Source organism: Equus caballus, chromosome 21 (genome assembly GCF_041296265.1).
Source record: "Equus caballus isolate H_3958 breed thoroughbred chromosome 21, TB-T2T, whole genome shotgun sequence".
Lineage (NCBI taxonomy): Eukaryota > Metazoa > Chordata > Mammalia > Perissodactyla > Equidae > Equus > Equus caballus.
This window is the reverse complement of record NC_091704.1, coordinates 54,286,601-54,304,354: the sequence shown is the minus strand read 5'-3', so window position 1 is coordinate 54,304,354 and position 17,754 is coordinate 54,286,601. Positions and strand designations below refer to the sequence as shown.

Genomic DNA, 17,754 nt, shown 5'->3' with positions numbered 1-17,754 from the left:
ATTTATGTAGACAAACCATTGTCATGGCTCATAAAATGGCCGTGGGATGGTGTTTTAGCCTGCTAGCGCTGCTATAACAAAGTGTCACACACTGGGTGGCTTAAACAACGGAAATTCACAGTCTCACAGGTCTGGGGGCTAGAAATCTCAGATTGGGGTGTCAGCAGGGCTGGCTTCTTCCCATGAGGGAAGGATGTCCCAGGCCTCTCTCCTTGGCTCGTAGATGGCAGTCTTCTCCCTGCGTCTCCACATCATCTTCTCTCTGTTCCTGTGTCCAAAGTACTTCTTTGTATAAGAACACAAGTCATATTGGATTAGAGCCCGCTCTAACGACCTCAGCAATTTAATTACCTCTGTAAGGAAATTATCTCAAGTCACACTCTGAGATAATAGGGGTTAGGACTTCAGAATAGGAATTTTGGGGGGTGAGAAAATTCAGCCTAAAACAGATAACATTCCTGATTATTGGAAGCTGTGACCAAGAGATGGTTTTGCAGAAGCAGAGATGGCAGGTCCATGGATATTTTCCTCTCACCTCCAGAATTCAGTGTGCTGGGTGTGCAAAAGAGATAGAGAAGGGCAAGTAATCTATAAAGAGACATCCAGTGACGGTAACAAGACTCAATTTACCTTCACAAACTTCTTTCTAGACAAATACCACACTCTAATCATGTAACTCACCTATTCCAAATGATTTTCCGATTCCTAAAACTTTTCAATTTTTCACTCCTCTACTATTATGCACTCCTGTCTTAAATTTGTCAAAATATTGCTATTTCTTCTAAGTCTGTCTCAATGTCTAACTCTTCCAGGGTGTCGTTATTCCCACATACCTGTACTGTAGACCAGCTTTTCCTCCTCTGCTTTCCTCAGAAGTTAGCAATACTTTGTGTTTTGTCATCATGGCATTCCTTTGTTTGGTACACTCGTATGACCACTGATCACACAGAAGATCCAAATTCCTCACTATGACCAACAAGCCCTGTAACATTTGGCTCCTGACAATCTCTTGGACTTCCTCCTCTCGCTCACTCATGTTGTTCACCCACTCCAGTCATTATGGCATTCTCTTCTGTCCCTCTAGTATATCAAGCTTGCTCCTCCTGGGTGCCCTCATTAGCTCTTCTCCTCCCCGGTAAACTCTCCATGCATGTGGTCATATCACAAATTCCTCCTGGTCATTCATATCTTGGCTTAAATGATTTCCAGTCAGTTTCTCTGACCACCAATCAGAAGTGAACTCCCAGTGTCTCCCTAATACATCAACTTGTTTGTTTGACTTTATTGGGCTTTATTAATCTCTAATCATTTCTTACACATAAATAATTTATTTGTTAATCTTATGTCACTCTCAATCACAATGTAAACTCCAAAAGAGCAGAAAAATATCAGGATTGTTCAACACTGTTCAAAGGCAATCAAATTGGTGCTCGAAATACATCAGGGAAAACTGTCAGATCAATGAATGAACCAACGGATGAATGCACATAATAAATTTCATTCAAGCATCAATGAATATATACATGCTAGACACTATACTTCTATACTTGGCGCTGAGAATAGGTTTAAGGTTCAGGGAGCACACATTATTTCAAATATGTCATTATCCCTGGCACTAGAATAAAATTTTTAAATTAGACAGAGAAGATTCAATTTCTCCATTCTTTTAAATCATTTTTTTCATAATTTTGATTTGGACCTCCATCTGTGTATGTGTTTCCTTCAATACCTTCTCTTATAGGGAGTTATTTCCACATTTCTAGTTCAGCTACCCATACAATGCAAATCAAGAAATACAAATATGTGACAGTTTCAGCAAGATTGGAACCAAGTTGTAATCTCTGCTTTCTCTAGTCTAAGTAGTGAAGTTTTTGAGTGTTCATTTCTTCATCCAAAACAGTAGTCTGTACAGTAATCATGAACCACATGCATGTAGCTATCAAGCACATGAAACGTGGCAAGTTCAACTGAGGAACTGAATTTTCAATTTCATTTAATATTAGTTAATTTAAGTTTAAATTTAAAACTTGGAGCGGTGTCAAAGATTTCCTATAAGAAAAATTTGAAAATTACTTTGTTGATAATGTTAAATTTACTTCCTATTAAAAAAATACCATTCCATTATGTTCCTATTATGTAACATGTAAATCCACCACCACATGTGATATAAGGCCTGATACTACGCGTGCCTTGGCATCTGAGGAAAACCAGGAGACTTCGAATGTCCTCAAGGCAAGTTCTCCTCCCTAATGTGTTCTGACCAATAAGATCCCCTAGTCAAACAACCTTCATGGTCACAGGGAGCTGGCACAATGCCTGATTATCCCTGAGGAGCAAATGTCAGCTCCCTGACAGCCTGGAGGATGATTGACACAAACCAATCACAGTGCTCCTGCAGGAACCAGAGATCATCTCATGCCCTTGTTAATACGAAGCCTGTCTACCACAGCCCTTGCTTGTTCATTCCTCCCAAGCGTAACCCCCATGTGTCCCTGTACAGTGCACTGTCCTCTTGCCCTGGACTGCGAGTTTATGTAACTAATAAGCAGCTGTCAATCTCATCTGTCCTGTGTCAGGTGTTGTGTTTTTAGCCATTGCTATAACCTTGGGCAGAAATCCCTCCTTCACCAACAAGGTGAAAAGAAGAAAATCAAAACAAAAATATTTGATCATGATAAGTATTCTCTCCTTATGGGCAATAGTTTATATATGTTCAGAGTTTAAATTCAGAACTTATAAATAATATCCCCATCCAACAGTCTGTTAACATCATCAATAACCAATGTTTCTTCTTTTTCATAACTAATGCTCTTTATATGCATATAGTTTGAATAATAAAAAAATTGCCAATATCACTCAGTTTTGCTCTACAAAAACAGCAGTTATGAATGGTTCAACTTAAGATTTGAAGAAGATTTTTTTAACACTAAGTATCAGTGTATAAAGATAGCATGTTGGTTCACTGAGCAGTTGTTGTCCAGCTTCTTTCTAGTGCTGCTTTAGTCTGGGTGTGTGTAGGTGGGCAGGAGGGGAGGGGGCAAAGTGTGAGCTTGTGAAAGTCCTTTAAGTGAGTAGGGCTGTAGCTGAGAAACTGACAGTTTTGTAGCGTATATGGTTTAGCATGGAGTACAGGATGGAGAATCGCCTTCTCAGATATATAAGGTCAGGATAAAGTCATCACGAGAATTACTTATCACTGTTCTGGAAACACAGGGAGTACTCTGGATAATGTTAGAGAATTCAATTTAAGACATATAAATATCCCAGAGACCTTTATGCCAAGTTTCAATATTCCCTAACTTTGAGAAGACTTGTACTGTTATGAAATAAACTGCAATGATAAATAAACCATCAGAAGGCTACAACACAGCATCCTGCACTATGGAAAGGATTCTGGCTGCAAAAAGGAAAATCCCTTTTGCACAAATGAAGAAGCAGTTATCCTATATTTCACCCTCTGTCAGACCCAGGGGACACACAGGACATATGCTTTCCATCTAGTTTCCAACATGTGCTTAGATGACAGGCATCCCTGAGGGGCAAGAGGAAGAATGAATTTCAAACAATGTGGAAGGAGGGAATAAATATCATGCTTAAAAAAATGAATTTCTCCATCTGTCTCACCGTATGCAGCAAAAACTTTAAAGGAGCCTACTGCTCTTCATAGAACATTCCTTAAAAATGTTCCGTGAGAATCTCAGAACATTGACTATGTTAATAGGCTATTCATGTCTAGGAAAGAATTAGTAAATGCTAGAAAAAGAGGATATACTTTTGTAGATATTAATTGAATTGACAGGGTTATTCGGCAAAATGTGTTTTATATGACTACTCTATTATTTCCAAGGAACATTGTGTCTGTCCACAGTTTAAGTAGCAGCTTCCACAGGGCAGTGAAATCTTGCTGTGGAGAATGTATGAAAAGAGCCTGACCAGTTGAGAGATACACACACACACATATACTTGTCTCTCTCTCTCTCTCTATATATATATCAGAAGTAGGTGTTCATCTTAAGACATTTCATGAACTGAATGATGAAGTAATTAGGAGAACAACATAAAGAATACATTTGGAAATACGAGAAAAACAAAGTTCAGAAAAAACAACCACTAAGAATACAGCAGAATTTATGAAAAAAAAAAATAGATATAGAAACTGAGTATGAATCTCTCAAATGTCAGCAATGGGAGTTAGCCGGCTTGAAATTGAAAGGGACCCATGGCTTTCTGGTATAAAAAAATATAGAAGAAGGAGGACATTCCATTCCCTCCAAATCCCAGAGAAAAACAAAGAAAAACATAACTTACTTATTAAAAACCACTTACCTTGGTTTATTACAGGTCAGACACTGTTCTATGTATTTACAAATAATATATACAAATATCAACTCACATAATCCTTCAACAACATTATGAGATGCACACTACTCTTAGATCTATAATATTCTATATTATAAATAAAGTAATTGAGGCATGGAGAGGTTATATAACTCACCCAAGTTCACACTACCAATGAATGGCTGTCCTGGAATGGAACCCAGAAAATGCAGTAGAAGGTCTGTGCTTATAACTTCTACAATTTGGTGCCACATCTCCATCTAAATGCTGGAACCTAAACTATCCAGGCAACTCAAAAAGGCCCAATGGAGTAGACATTACTTTGTTAACCATATGGTGACTGATGCATTTTGTCCTAATTTTGATGACATAAAAGGTTTTTTTCTGGCTTTGAGTTACGTGTTCTAGGAAAAGTGGTGATACATAATGTAGATTTATTTTGATCTGTGTCACTTTGTTATAATCTTTCCTTAATAATTTGAAATGTGTATGACACATTTTTTTTGTGAATTTTGAACCATGAATCACAAGTGTGTCTCTGTTTGCTTTAAAATAGCATAAAATTCCAAATGGTTTAAAGACAAACTATTACACCTAAATAATCTGCATGTCGCCCAATATTTTAGCTGCATGGTTTGCTGCAATAATATCTGTGAGAAAGTGGTACCCTCCAAGGGTGCTCTTATAAGGAAGCGGGAAAAGGGCCACACCATTGAAACTCAACCCAGCAAGGCTGTAGGATCAAGAGACGGTGCAGAAATCCTGAGAGTGGTTTTGGAATAAGATAAAAGGTCGCAACGAAACTCACAATGGTGGTAAGAGTTGATGAAACTCTGTGTTGCCAAAGGAGTTGCTTATAAAAATCAAGGGATGTTATCAAGAAATGATGATAGAGGTTTTCTAACCACAGAATACGAAACACAGTACATCACTGCCAGGGTACTGGAACTGCCTAAAATGGCTGGATCCAAACTCAATTACTGGGGTACTCTAAAGTCTCAACAGGAGTCAGGGTATGACAATAGCAGAAATGAGTAAAGCATTTCAGGCATCTACCCACCCCAATCACCAAAGCTAAATAATGAGATTTTTATAGGGTTAGAAGCCATGCTGTATCCTGATTATAAACCAAAAAGGCAGCTCCCTCAGATTTATCATAGATACAAATTACAACCTTTCCTACGATTTTACCTTGCTCTGATTTTCCAAGAACCATATCTTTGTGACATCCAAAGATCAGATATAAATTTACTTTGAGGTTTCTCATAAGACAGTTCCATTAATAGGATATATAGTAATTAAGTTTGAAAAGTCCTTATACCTACATTATCAAAAGTAGTCTTTTAAACTTCATCTACCTATATTTTCACAAAGGGCATTTATTAAAACAACATTGAGATATTATATATTATTTAAGATTAGTTTTAGCCAGTGCCCCCAAATGATAAGATGTCACTTGTCCTATGCATTCTTTTCATAGTGGCATGGATTGCTATGTCACAGATTATATTTGCAGTAAGATTTAGATATAGAATGAAAATCTCATGTCTTTGTTTTCAGAATTGATATGACTTTTATCAAGAGCAATCCTTCCTCCAGTTTTAGATTTTGTTAGGTCCAAAATTTACAGTAATTTGTGAAGATGAATGTCAGTATTTTGGGTGTGTTATTCCATCTTTTCCATCCCTCCCTTGGCTTGTATTTAAGATAAAATGGGCTCACGTGACCCTTAGAGTTGGGAGGAAGAGGACTTCCTGGAACTGTGGTGATCCTGCATTGTAGGGTGGCTGGCGTCTCTGAGGTATGTTGAGTTCAGTTGCTTCCTTAGGGATAATTGTTACATCTTATTGATATTTTTGGCCAATAAATATGTCAACCTTTCTTCTCAATTCAGCCATGCCCTTTCCTCAGTTAACCATGCTGCTCCAACCTCATAATTCTCCTCAGGCTGCAGATTTTCGGTGTGGCCACCTTGTTGTCTTCTCCAGTGCCCCAAAGCACTGATAAGGACTCCCTTGCCCTCTGTTGTGCTTAGCTCTACTCATTCAATGGATCACCTTTCACATCTTGAGATAAATTGATTGCTACTCTCCCTCATGTCCATCTTACATGTTTCCCCATAAAACCAGCCCGCAGTAAAGAAAAGAAATTTCTTTTCCTTTCATTATGTCATATTTTCTCAATCAGTAACAGGGCGATAAGCCTCATGGCTTAGCTGTTGTTGAAAGCACCACTTGTGCTGATGTCTTACCACTCCAAGCTTTCATCCTCACTGAAATATAAAAGAGAAACTTCTTGATTTCATTCTCAACACCTATTCTCAATACTAAATGGGAGTTAAAGATATTTAGAAAATCTATTCTTTCTCCACATTCCTTTCAAGCTTCTGCCTTGATGTTGAAAATTAACTCTGCCTTTGTTTTACTTTCAAAGCTCTCTCATCAAAACTTTGCTCACCAGTCTATTAACCCTGCTCTTGTCAATGTAAACAATGGAATCCACATTGTGAATTCCAATGGTCTGTTCTCAGTCCTGATCTTTTTTGATTCATCAGCAGCACTTGACCCAGTTGAACCACTTCCCTCACTTCATTTCAATCAATTACTCTTCTTGCTGCTCCTCTTGCACTGACCACTTTTTCTTTTTCAGTCTCTCTTCATTTCTCTTCATCTCTCTGACTACTGTGCCCCAGAGATTAGTTCTTGGATCCCTATTCTTTTCTAAACTTGTTCCATTAATGATCTAATCCTGTATGGAGTTGTTTAAACCCATTTTGTTGTGAGAATAGAGTAGTGGTTACGAACATGGTCTCCAGCACTAGACAACCTGGGTGTGAATCCCAGTTCTGTCATTCACCAGCTATGCAATCTTGGAAAACTACTTTACCCACTTAGCCTCATTTCCCTCATCTGCAAAATGAGGATCATGTTAATAGTGCCTGTCTCATAAAGTTGTTATGAGGATTAAATTAAATGAGCTAATGCATACAAAATGCTTAGAACAGCACCTGATAGACAGGGGTACTATGCAAGTGTTTGTTAAAAAATAGACGTAAGTTAAATATCAGAGAATTTATATACTAGAGTGAATTTGCCTCTGAATTTCATGTGAATATATCCAACTGCCAGTCAACATTTCTTCTTAGATGTCCAAAGGCAGCTCCAGACTTCATGTGCTCAGTTAATGGCAAAACCATCCTCCAATTGCTCAGGGCAGACATCATAGAGTCACTCTGGAGCTCTCTTATTTTCTCATGTCACACATATGACATGCCCCCAAATCATTTTGCCTCAATCTCCCTACTTCTCACCATTTGGTCTGCTGTACTTCTGGTTAGTGTCATTACACACCTGGGTCATTGTAGCCGCCTTAAAAAGGGTTCCCTAATTCCACTCCTGTGCCCTTATAGTGCATCTTCAATGCCTCAGCCAGAGAAGTCCCCTTAAAAGATAAAATGCATCATGGTACTGCTCCACTCAGGTCCATCCAACGCCTTCTAATCTCACTCAGAGGACAAACAAGGTCCATACACTGCCCTCCAAGGCCTGTACACTGCCCTCCAAGGCCCGCTGTCTATCAGAACTCGCTTCCCACAGTCCTCCCCACTCTCTCAGCTTCCGCCACTTTGGTCTTGGTGCTGGTTTTTGATTGTGCACTTCAAATGGCTCCCCCTTGGAGCCTGGAAGTTTTTAGTTTGTTTTGGAATGCTCTTCTTCAGATATTTTCATGGTCGCTCCCACATCTCCTTCAAGGCTTCTCAAATATTATTTTATTGAGAAGATCTTCTCTAATCATGTTTTTAAAATTTGCAAAATACTATTTCCCCTTTCCTCTGTAACACAGAACCGTCCTCTCACTCTTGCCAGCTCATCTTCTGCATAACATTTACCATTTTCTATAAACAGATTTCTCCATAACTTAAATATTACATGCTTTGTTTGCTTTCACTCTCCTCACTAGACTCTAAGTACCAATGTGACTAGTAATTTTTAATATTTTTCACAAATTTATCCACGACCCAGAGAAGAGTTCTTTGTGTATATGTACACAAAGTAACATATAGATAGTTTTCAATAACTATTTTTGAGTAAATTAACCCATGAATCTATGTCACCTCGCCCCCAAGCATTGGATGCTTTATGTAAACTAGGGAGAAAATTAAGGAAAAAGATCAAGAGAAAAAGTGACTTATTTTTGTCTTTATGTCACCCACTTTACAGAGGCATTTGAAATATAAAAGAACATTTTAAAATGTTACATTTAAAAATACATTTAACATATAATATCATTTGTCTCGAATATATCCTCCCTACTTAATAAGCATTTAAATAATAATTCATACATGTAGACATAGAGGCAAATACTTGATTTTTTTAAAATGGTAGCTTATTGTTTTTTAGCAGATCTTGGAAACCATGATTTTATGGTTAAATAGGTGCTATTATGAAGTCAAAAGTGACGTAGTCTATCCTTAGTCCAAAAATATACAATATGCTTCCCCCATATATTTATCATAGCACTAGTCTTACTTTATGTAGCAAAGAAGCCTAGCTGAGTCTCAGAGTTCCAGGTCCTCCTTCTCTGGAGTTATTGCTGGTAATTCAGCACAGTATTTTTAGAAACCAGATAAAGGAACAATTAAATACAATGATACACAAAACAATAAAGCTATCTTACTATAAAATCATTATGCCAGCTTGTATCAAAGCATATGATACTTAATCACCTTTCCAGAGGAAGGAAAGTGGTAGCTAAAAAGATATTTGAACTAAATTAGAATACTATAGCGTTGCCTGCCAAATGGAAAGAAACGTTATTTGTCCCAAGAATGGCATGTAGAATAGAGTACACCCAGTGCAGAAGTAGCCCAAATTCCAATATCTGCTATGTTAGTCTAGTTGTTTTCAAAGATGGAGCAGTTGTGCCTTTCTAAATGTCAGATGAAATCATGTTCAAATATCAACACAAAATACATTTCAATGCCAAACACAATTATATATTTTTCATTATCACCACTCTGGATTAGCCACACCATAGCTCCCTTAACTAAAATAGACAATTATGTAGTGGCTACATTAAAATAATAATTTTCAAGGGATATTTGATATTAAACTAGGGAATCAGAAACTGGAACCTATTTGGGTCTCCTTAATAAGCTCATAATTATCCTTGAATGAGTGATTTTATTCTTCTCTGCTCTAGTCTGGTGTTTTTATAAAATTGCCATGTTCAGTTATACCATGAACCTGATATAAAAGAATACTGAGAAAATTAACAAATGAGAATTTTTCAAAAGCTTTAAAATTTGATCAAAGTTCCAATTTTCAACAAAAATGAAACCTCTCACTGTATACGATTTACTCATTTGCATCCAAAGACCTTTGATGAGAATAATTTTTCAAATATAAACAATTAGTAACAGGCCATTTGTTTACTAAATGTTTTAGGAGAGATCCAGCTGTCAGTCTCTCCTTCACTTGACTAATCTGAAGTTCGAATTTCCTCATGACATTTCACGATTTAAAAATGTTTAGCTCAACAAGAAGGTCTTTTTGTATTGGATATATTAAGGGTTTTTTTTCCCATATACTATCCAAGAAGAAACATGTTTCGATCTAAAAAAATGATTAGCGTTTCCATATCATTTGACTTCATTTTTAATATACCCTAGAAATATATCTTATCACTTAATTTATTTTGATGTGGATGGGGCCCTTTTTTAATCAACTTTAAAATTATGTTCTGCTGACTTGTAAATAGCAGGTCAATGCTAATTGAGAGGAGCCTTAAAAACTGTGACACCTTTTATGCCTGCACAGAGATTCCAGGCTCTATATGTTCTAATCTTTGGCTTCCCAATATTGCCTTTATGAGGTTCAGAAGATGAATGCTCATTGCTTTTAATCCTTACTATGATTTATGAGCCTCTTGGTATCCTGTCCCCAGAGCAGCTACAACTGTGTGGTTGTTCTGCCTGCTGCTTAAATTACACAGACATCTGCAAAGTAAATTATGGATTGTTGTCCCATAGACCATAATCAAGCATTCTCTTCATCTCTCCTGCAGGATTGTTTTTATTAGAACAAAAACAACATGCATTTCCCCTTGCTTATGTACTGAAGAAATTTTAAGCTAACCTGAATGATAGCACAATCACCTAGATCGTGATCTGCCACATAACATCAAAGCAGGATGACATATACACAGGATTACTTTAAAGCTAGAAAAAACAGCTCCCATTTATTTATTTCTCTCTTCTTTATTTAACAAATACCATCTTTAGGTTCACGGAAGGAAACTGACCTTTAAAATTAACTAAAAATATGTGCCATGGAATGAAGACACAAATAAGTGACCTTTGAGTCTCTGAGTGTGCGAGATTTTAAGAGCATCTTGTGGCCCATGGCTCTTTAAACTAAAAATTGAGGAAAAAAATAGAAAATTACATACAGGAAAATAAATGGAAGATCAGTGTATCTTTTTTAGATTTTGTTTTTCTTCTACTGATGTCCCTTGTAGTAAACCTGTTTTAATAATCCTGGAAGCTTACAGCAATCATGAGCAACTGGAACAACTCTTGCTTCTGCATAAAAAGCCTAGCAGAGTCTGAGTTGAAATAGCCAACTCCCTCTGTATTTTCCTTTCCTTTCTGTTCTTATTATCCTGTGTAGATGATGAATCATAATTCCCAGTGACAAGTCCATTGTGTAATCCTAACAGGCCTGTCTCAAATGACTAACCTTTGACAATTACCAAAAATTAGAAATATCCCAGCATTTATTTTCTTCAGATGTGCTAATTGCAACCCAAACAATAACCCATCAGGGAAAACCACACTAACAAAATGTATAAAATGATTTCTAGTAATGCCTTACAAAGTGCATTTCTTTTTTAAACAGATGGCTCTGCAATTCATTTTCTGAACCCTATTGTCAACTCAGCAGGGTGTTGTGAGCACTAAAATCAGAAATGCTCAAATCCACTCCTGGCTGAGCAGATCTATTGCTCTCTCTGTGTTTCCATCAGTTTCTGTTTCACCTCATCACTGCTGAGAGGTGGTGTTCTCTGAGTGTCAGGACCTGATATTCATACCAAGGCTCTAAAGACTGTTTTTAAAGATAGATCTTAGATTTGTTTACCTCTGTGTCAGCTTCTGTGTTCATTTCCAGAACTTTCTTTTTGCAACTGCAGTTTGCCTCCTTGTCCTCATGAAATGAAATATTAAAGGAATCCTAAAAAACCCTAAACTATTTAAATATATCTCTAAAGAAACAAATGTTTTGAATATTGATTACCTACAATTCATTGTCTAAGAAATTACAGGGGATAGACACAAATAAGATGAAACTGAAGCTTCCACAAGATTAGACAACTATATATAAAAAGATAATCTCCCAATACATTGCCAGCAATCATTTTCTTAAACACACACACGCACATGCCCCTGACCAGGTTATTTCTCTACATTCATAAGCAGCAACAACAAATAAAGCTCCACAACACATGAAACATGAATCCCACAGCCCAGATGTGCTTTTACATTCATTCAAGGTTCTTCATCATCTGGGCCTCATATTCTAGATTTATCTACCAACTACCCCCATAGCTGATATACACTGCATTCTTTATCTCCCCAAATAGTTTAAAATTCACCAAACATGAAATAATATTACATATTGTCATGCCTTTTATACATCTATACCCTCTTCTTTACTTATTTGTATCCACTTCTCTTTCAAGTCCAGCTCCAATGTCTCTTTTCTGTGTTTCCCCTTCCCTTTCAACCATAACATGCAGAAGAAATCCCAGCCCACTTCTTCTCTACAACCATAGCATCTGTCATATTGGACCAAAAAAGTATTCTACATATTATGAGAGTACTCTGACCATATGTAAAAAGAGTGATTTCTTTCTCATTTTTGCACGATTTATAATAAATTAATCTAACTACTTGTTAGGCAATCACGGATATAATTGATAAGTGAGTAGAACAAACGGTCCATTTTGTAAAATTTTAAAGGAGAAATAGATTTCTCTTCCTTAGATTGGTCAAAAAAGAGTTTATGAAAGGAGATGGTGAGATTGTAAAGGCCCCAGAACATTACTCTATTCAAAATTAAATTAATGAAAGATAAATATTTTAATACTAAGTTTATTTGGCTTGACACCTCTATCTTCAATATTCTTGGATATTACTCCTTATTTTATTATATCATTCCAATGAGATCACTTTCAGGTCTATTTTCATATGTGAAGCTTATGAATACCCTTACATTAAAAGGAAAACAATTCTCTTCAAATGTCCTCTGCATTAATTTGAACTCTTTCCTGAATGAAAACAAGTGAACATTCTAATTTCTTTAAATTTACCCTTTCTCAAGTTATTATCTTTAAACTATTCTTATGTAAAATGATTATCAAACTCTTATATATTTCTTTTTATCTTTGGTTATAGCACAGAGACACCTAAAGGACCTTGAGAAGAGTGTGCTCCTTTTTTATTTGGATCTTTGGATGTTTAATGCTTCATCAAGCTTTAAAGAAAAAGATACAAAGTCCTATATTAATAATTAGAATGGTGTGCTATTACTTTTTTATTCCTCATACTTGCATTGCAGATAATATTTATGTTGATGAAATCATGGTTTTCTAAGAAGGACAAGTTGCCAGTTACAAGAATTAAATTTGAAATATTAACCTCTCTTACCCTATCAATCTGAGCATAAGATCTGGAATGAAACCCCGACTCCAAAATTATTCAAGATAGAGATTTAAAAATTAGTCAAAGTTTCCATAAAATGCAAAAATTATACTAAGTAAGATATTTTCTATATGGAAATTTTGAATATTGATGAGAACAAACTGGAGGATAAAATAGATGACAACAGGGATTAGGAATCAATAGTATTTGAGATACAAAATGGTTAATTTCATTTCACACTTTTAATCTTGAAAAATTATATCTAAAATTTGTATAGATTTTACTCAAATCTGACACTTGAAGTTATTTGATAGTTATAAAACTAGATTCATGGGTAATGCTTTTTGAGTAAATGTATCTCATAAAAGGAAAGTTAAAAACAAAAGGAAAAGATTTTTCTACTTATTAAATATGAGTATGCAGAGAAAGTTTGAATGAATATCACAGTAAGACCCATAAACCCACAGCAGTGTAATTAGATGTTTGCCTTATCTCTTTAACCTTTCTTTCAGAGCTATTATATAAACGGTTAATCTTAATTGATCACTGATTGAGAACTGAAAATACAAAGCTTGTTTTGACTATACTCTACGAATAGACGCCACAATTACCAAGTAGGCAGTGTCGAAATCTCAGGGTTTAGATTCCTGCCATGCACAAAGGAACAGCAGCCTACAATTGCCTGCCCAAGAAACAATTGAACTAGACTCTGTCATATTAATATTAATAAAGATAAGAAAATTTGTGACATTGTCTCTTTGTTTCCGGTGTCAGAGCTTCATCAGAGGTTTGCCTTTGAAATGAAACATATCCAATTTAACAAAAGTAATATCCACTAATTATGAGGGAGTAGGCAAAGTGTCACCAAAAAAAGAACATAAAAAGAGAAAATCAATTTCTGTCTTTAGAAGGCACATAGCCACCAGGTCTTCCCAAATCTACATGTAAATTGAAACAGTGTGAAAAAATGCAATAAAGAAGCTTAAAAATATAGAATTCTTGATAAGAGAAATGATTGCTTAAGTTTCATGATTTTGTCACATTTATGTCAGCCACTTCCTGTAAGTATATAAATATTTGAATATTCTGATCTTTAATGAAATCAGTATTTTTAAAAGTAAAGAAGTTTTAAAAAGAATTTGAATTTTGAGGTATTTATTAAGGGGTGAAAAGTGTATGTCTTGATGATATTTAAATGTCACCTACCTTTAAAAAGTCTGGCATTCTTTATAACTCCAAAGTGCTACTGAGTTCCAAATGGACTATATTCCCAAATAGAGCCAAAGCTGGAAAGACAAACATACACAAAGTTTTAATGTCAAATGTTTTTTCTAATATATATTTATTTTAGAATATTTTCCATTTACTTAAAAGCTGCAAAGATAGTTCAGAGTTCTTGTATAACCCACATGCAATTTCTCCTATTGTTAGCATTTTACATTATAATGGTTCATTTGTCACAACTTTTGATACACTGATACACACAATCAAATGAACCCATATTGACACATTATTCTGATTTCATTAGTTTTTCTCCTAATGTCCTTTTTCTGTTCTGGATGTCACAGTGAATTTAGTCTTCATAACTCCTCAGCCTCCTATGGACAGTGGCAGCTTCCCAGACTTTCCTTGTTTTTGATAACCTTGAAAGTTTTGAAGAGTAATGATCAGACATCTATAGAATGTCCCTCAATCGGAATTTGCCTTATTTTTTTCTCATGAATAGGGGGAACGGAAGGTCTAATTTTTTTTGTTAGATTGGTTTCTGGAGGAAGACCACTGAGGTAATGTCATTCTCATCACTTCATATTAAGGGTGCATGTCCCCAGCATGACTTTTGCTTTTCCTTTTCATACTGTCTTTGGATGCAAGTCACTAGACACAGCCCACATTCAAGGGTAAGGAGTTAAGTTCCACCTTCTTGAGGGGGAAAGATCTACAAAATTTATTTGAGGGGCCAGCCCATGGCCTAGTGGTTAAATTTCTGTGTGCTCCTCTTCTGCAGCCCAGATTCCCAGGTTCTGATCCCAGGTGTGGACCTACTCTACTTGTCAATCATGCTGTGAAGGCATCCCACATACAATGTAAAGGAAGATTGGCACAGATCTTAGCTCAAGGCTAACCTGCCTCAAGCAAAAAAACAGAGGAGGATTGGGAAGAGTTGTTAGCCCAGGGCAAATCTTCCTCACCAAAAAAAAAAAAAAAAGACAGAAAATTTAAATTCTTCTGCAAGAAAGATTTGTCTATTCTCCCCATCTGCTTCTTTGCTTGCTTGTGTATTCAGTCATTCACTCACTCAGTCAGTAATTTATGTTTATCAGTGTGAACTCAAAGATACTTATTTTGTATTGTATTATAACCCAATACTAAACTATTTATTTTTTTGCTCTAATTGTTCCAGCTTTGGCCTTTATGAACTCTTTCACTTGACTCTGTGACCTTTTGACATACCACAATTAGTCTGTTTACTGAGCACTTCCTTACATTCTGGCACTACAAGATGGTTCATGCTAATCTTATATATTCCCCACCTCAGCCCTAGACTCAGCATTATCTCTTGTTCCTTTATTGGTGAATGGTAGAAATCAGCATCTGGGCCTTAGGTGTGTTCCTTGATGCTGGGGTGCCATTGATTCTAATCCCTCTCAGCTCAGTGGACCGAGCTGGGAAATATATGTATTCATACTAATGTGGATATGCACATATCCATAATTGTTTCTATGAAGCCAAACATTACTTAATACTGATATCTCTGACTCTAATCCCATAACACTTTTCAAATAAACAGCATCTTTGGTATAATAGAGTATATTATTGAAAACACATCTTACATTTCTGTTTGAAATATTCCTTTCTGAGTAATATATCAGATTGACTAAAATAGATGCCCATACAAGTGAGAAAATACGTGTCTGGTGCCTGATTCTGAAGAATTTTTGAGAAAGCCCATGGACATTTGTTATCATTCATCCCTATTAAAGTTCATCATGCTTGAAAAAGGAAAATAGGCTTTAATAATATTGTGCACACAGGCACAGCTGCCTGATCGATTTTTGCTGAGTGTCATACAATGAAACAATAAAAAGAGCATGAGGAAATATAGATTACTTAATAAGAACTAACATATTTTCTTCTGTTGATGCATCTTATTACTGTGTCTGTATTTTCATATGGTTCAACTTTTCTTTTTAAAGACAAGAAGTGTGAGTTCTATCAATTTTACCTATCTGAGAAATTTTATTTTTAATGAACTTATAATATAATTAAAATTAATATCTACATATTAGCCATTATAACCAAATGGCAATCAGAATACTTATAAGTCTTTCAGCACTATCATGAAAATTGGGTGAAAAATATAGATAATAATAGGCTAGATTCATAACTGCTATTTTCTAGAAGTAAAATCACCAACTCTTTTTATCACTCTGTTATTCTGGTATTATAAACTCTATGTTTGTGTTCCCCTAAAATTCATATGTTAAAACGCTAATCCCCAGTGTGATGGTATTTAGAGGTGAGGCTTACGGGAGGTCACTAGGTTATGGCGGTTAAACCCCCATACAGGTTAAACCCTCCTGATGGGTTTAGTGCTCTTATAAGAAGAGACAGGAGAAAGCTTGCTTCTGTCTGCTCTCTACCACATGAGGATACAAGGAGAAGACGGCCATCAGAAAAGCAAGAAAAGCATCCTCACCAGGAACTGAATCTGCTGACACCTTGATCTTGAACTTTCCAGCCTCTAGAAGCATAAGAAATAAATGCTGTTTAAGCCACCCAATCTATGGTAATTCATTATAGCAGCCCAAGCAAATTAAGACATCTGATAACTATAATTGTTTACCTGTCAAATAAAATCTTAAAGATTAAAAACAATAAAGAATGATATTCAAAAGACATTCTAAGCCATTTCATATCTTTAAATTATATTAGAAATTTTGTACAAATGTACCAAAATCTGTATCAGTTTCCTTTGGGTGTGGCAAGAAATTACCACAAATGTAGTGGTTCAAAGAAAAAGAAATTTATTCTTTCACAGCTCTAGAGGTCAGAAGTCTGAAATCAGTAAGACCAGGCTGAAATCAAGGTGTCAGCAGGGTTGTCCTCACATCAGAGGGTCTAGGGAAGAATCCATTCCTTGACTCTCCTAACTTCTAATGACTGCCTGCATGCTTCGTTTTGTGGTCACATCACTCTATTCTTCAAGGCTAGATTCTTCAAATCTCTTGCTCCCCTTCACATTGATTTCTCCCCTCTGAGCCAAATCTTCCTATACCTCTGACTTATAAGGATAGATGGGATTGCATTTTGGACCCACTCAGATAATCCAGGATAATCTCCTCATCTAAAGATCCTTAACTTAATCACATCTGCAGAGATCCTTTATTGCCATATAAGGTAACATTCATAGGTTTCATGAGTTAGGATCTGGCGATATTTTGTGAGTTTATTTTTCAGCCTACTATAGACAACCTTGTAGATTTTCTTCCTATCCTCTTCCAAAGGAGAGAGAAAAATTATTGGATAAAACAACTTCCTCCTGAGTCTATTTCACATAAGACGGTGTGTATAGCTCAGGGAGCATCAGACATATAATCAAACACAAGGAAAACATCGTTTTCAAATACTAAAGGCAATATAGGACTGATATAATCTTCACTTGTTACAGAGATAGATGGGTATTTCTTTCATCATACTATACACAAAAAATAACT

General features: G+C 36.0%; 1 protein-coding gene across 6 annotated transcripts in view; it reads right to left on the bottom strand.

Annotated features, from left to right (window-relative positions):
- Positions 1-17,754, bottom strand: part of CDH12 (cadherin 12) — a 937,014-nt gene that overhangs the window by 627,922 nt on the left and 291,338 nt on the right. For all 6 annotated transcript variants that reach the window (XM_014734929.3, XM_070245950.1, XM_070245953.1 and 3 more), the window contains one exon: positions 14,246-14,325. The gene's annotated coding sequence lies outside the window, so the exon portion shown is untranslated. The remainder of the gene's footprint in view (positions 1-14,245; positions 14,326-17,754) is intronic.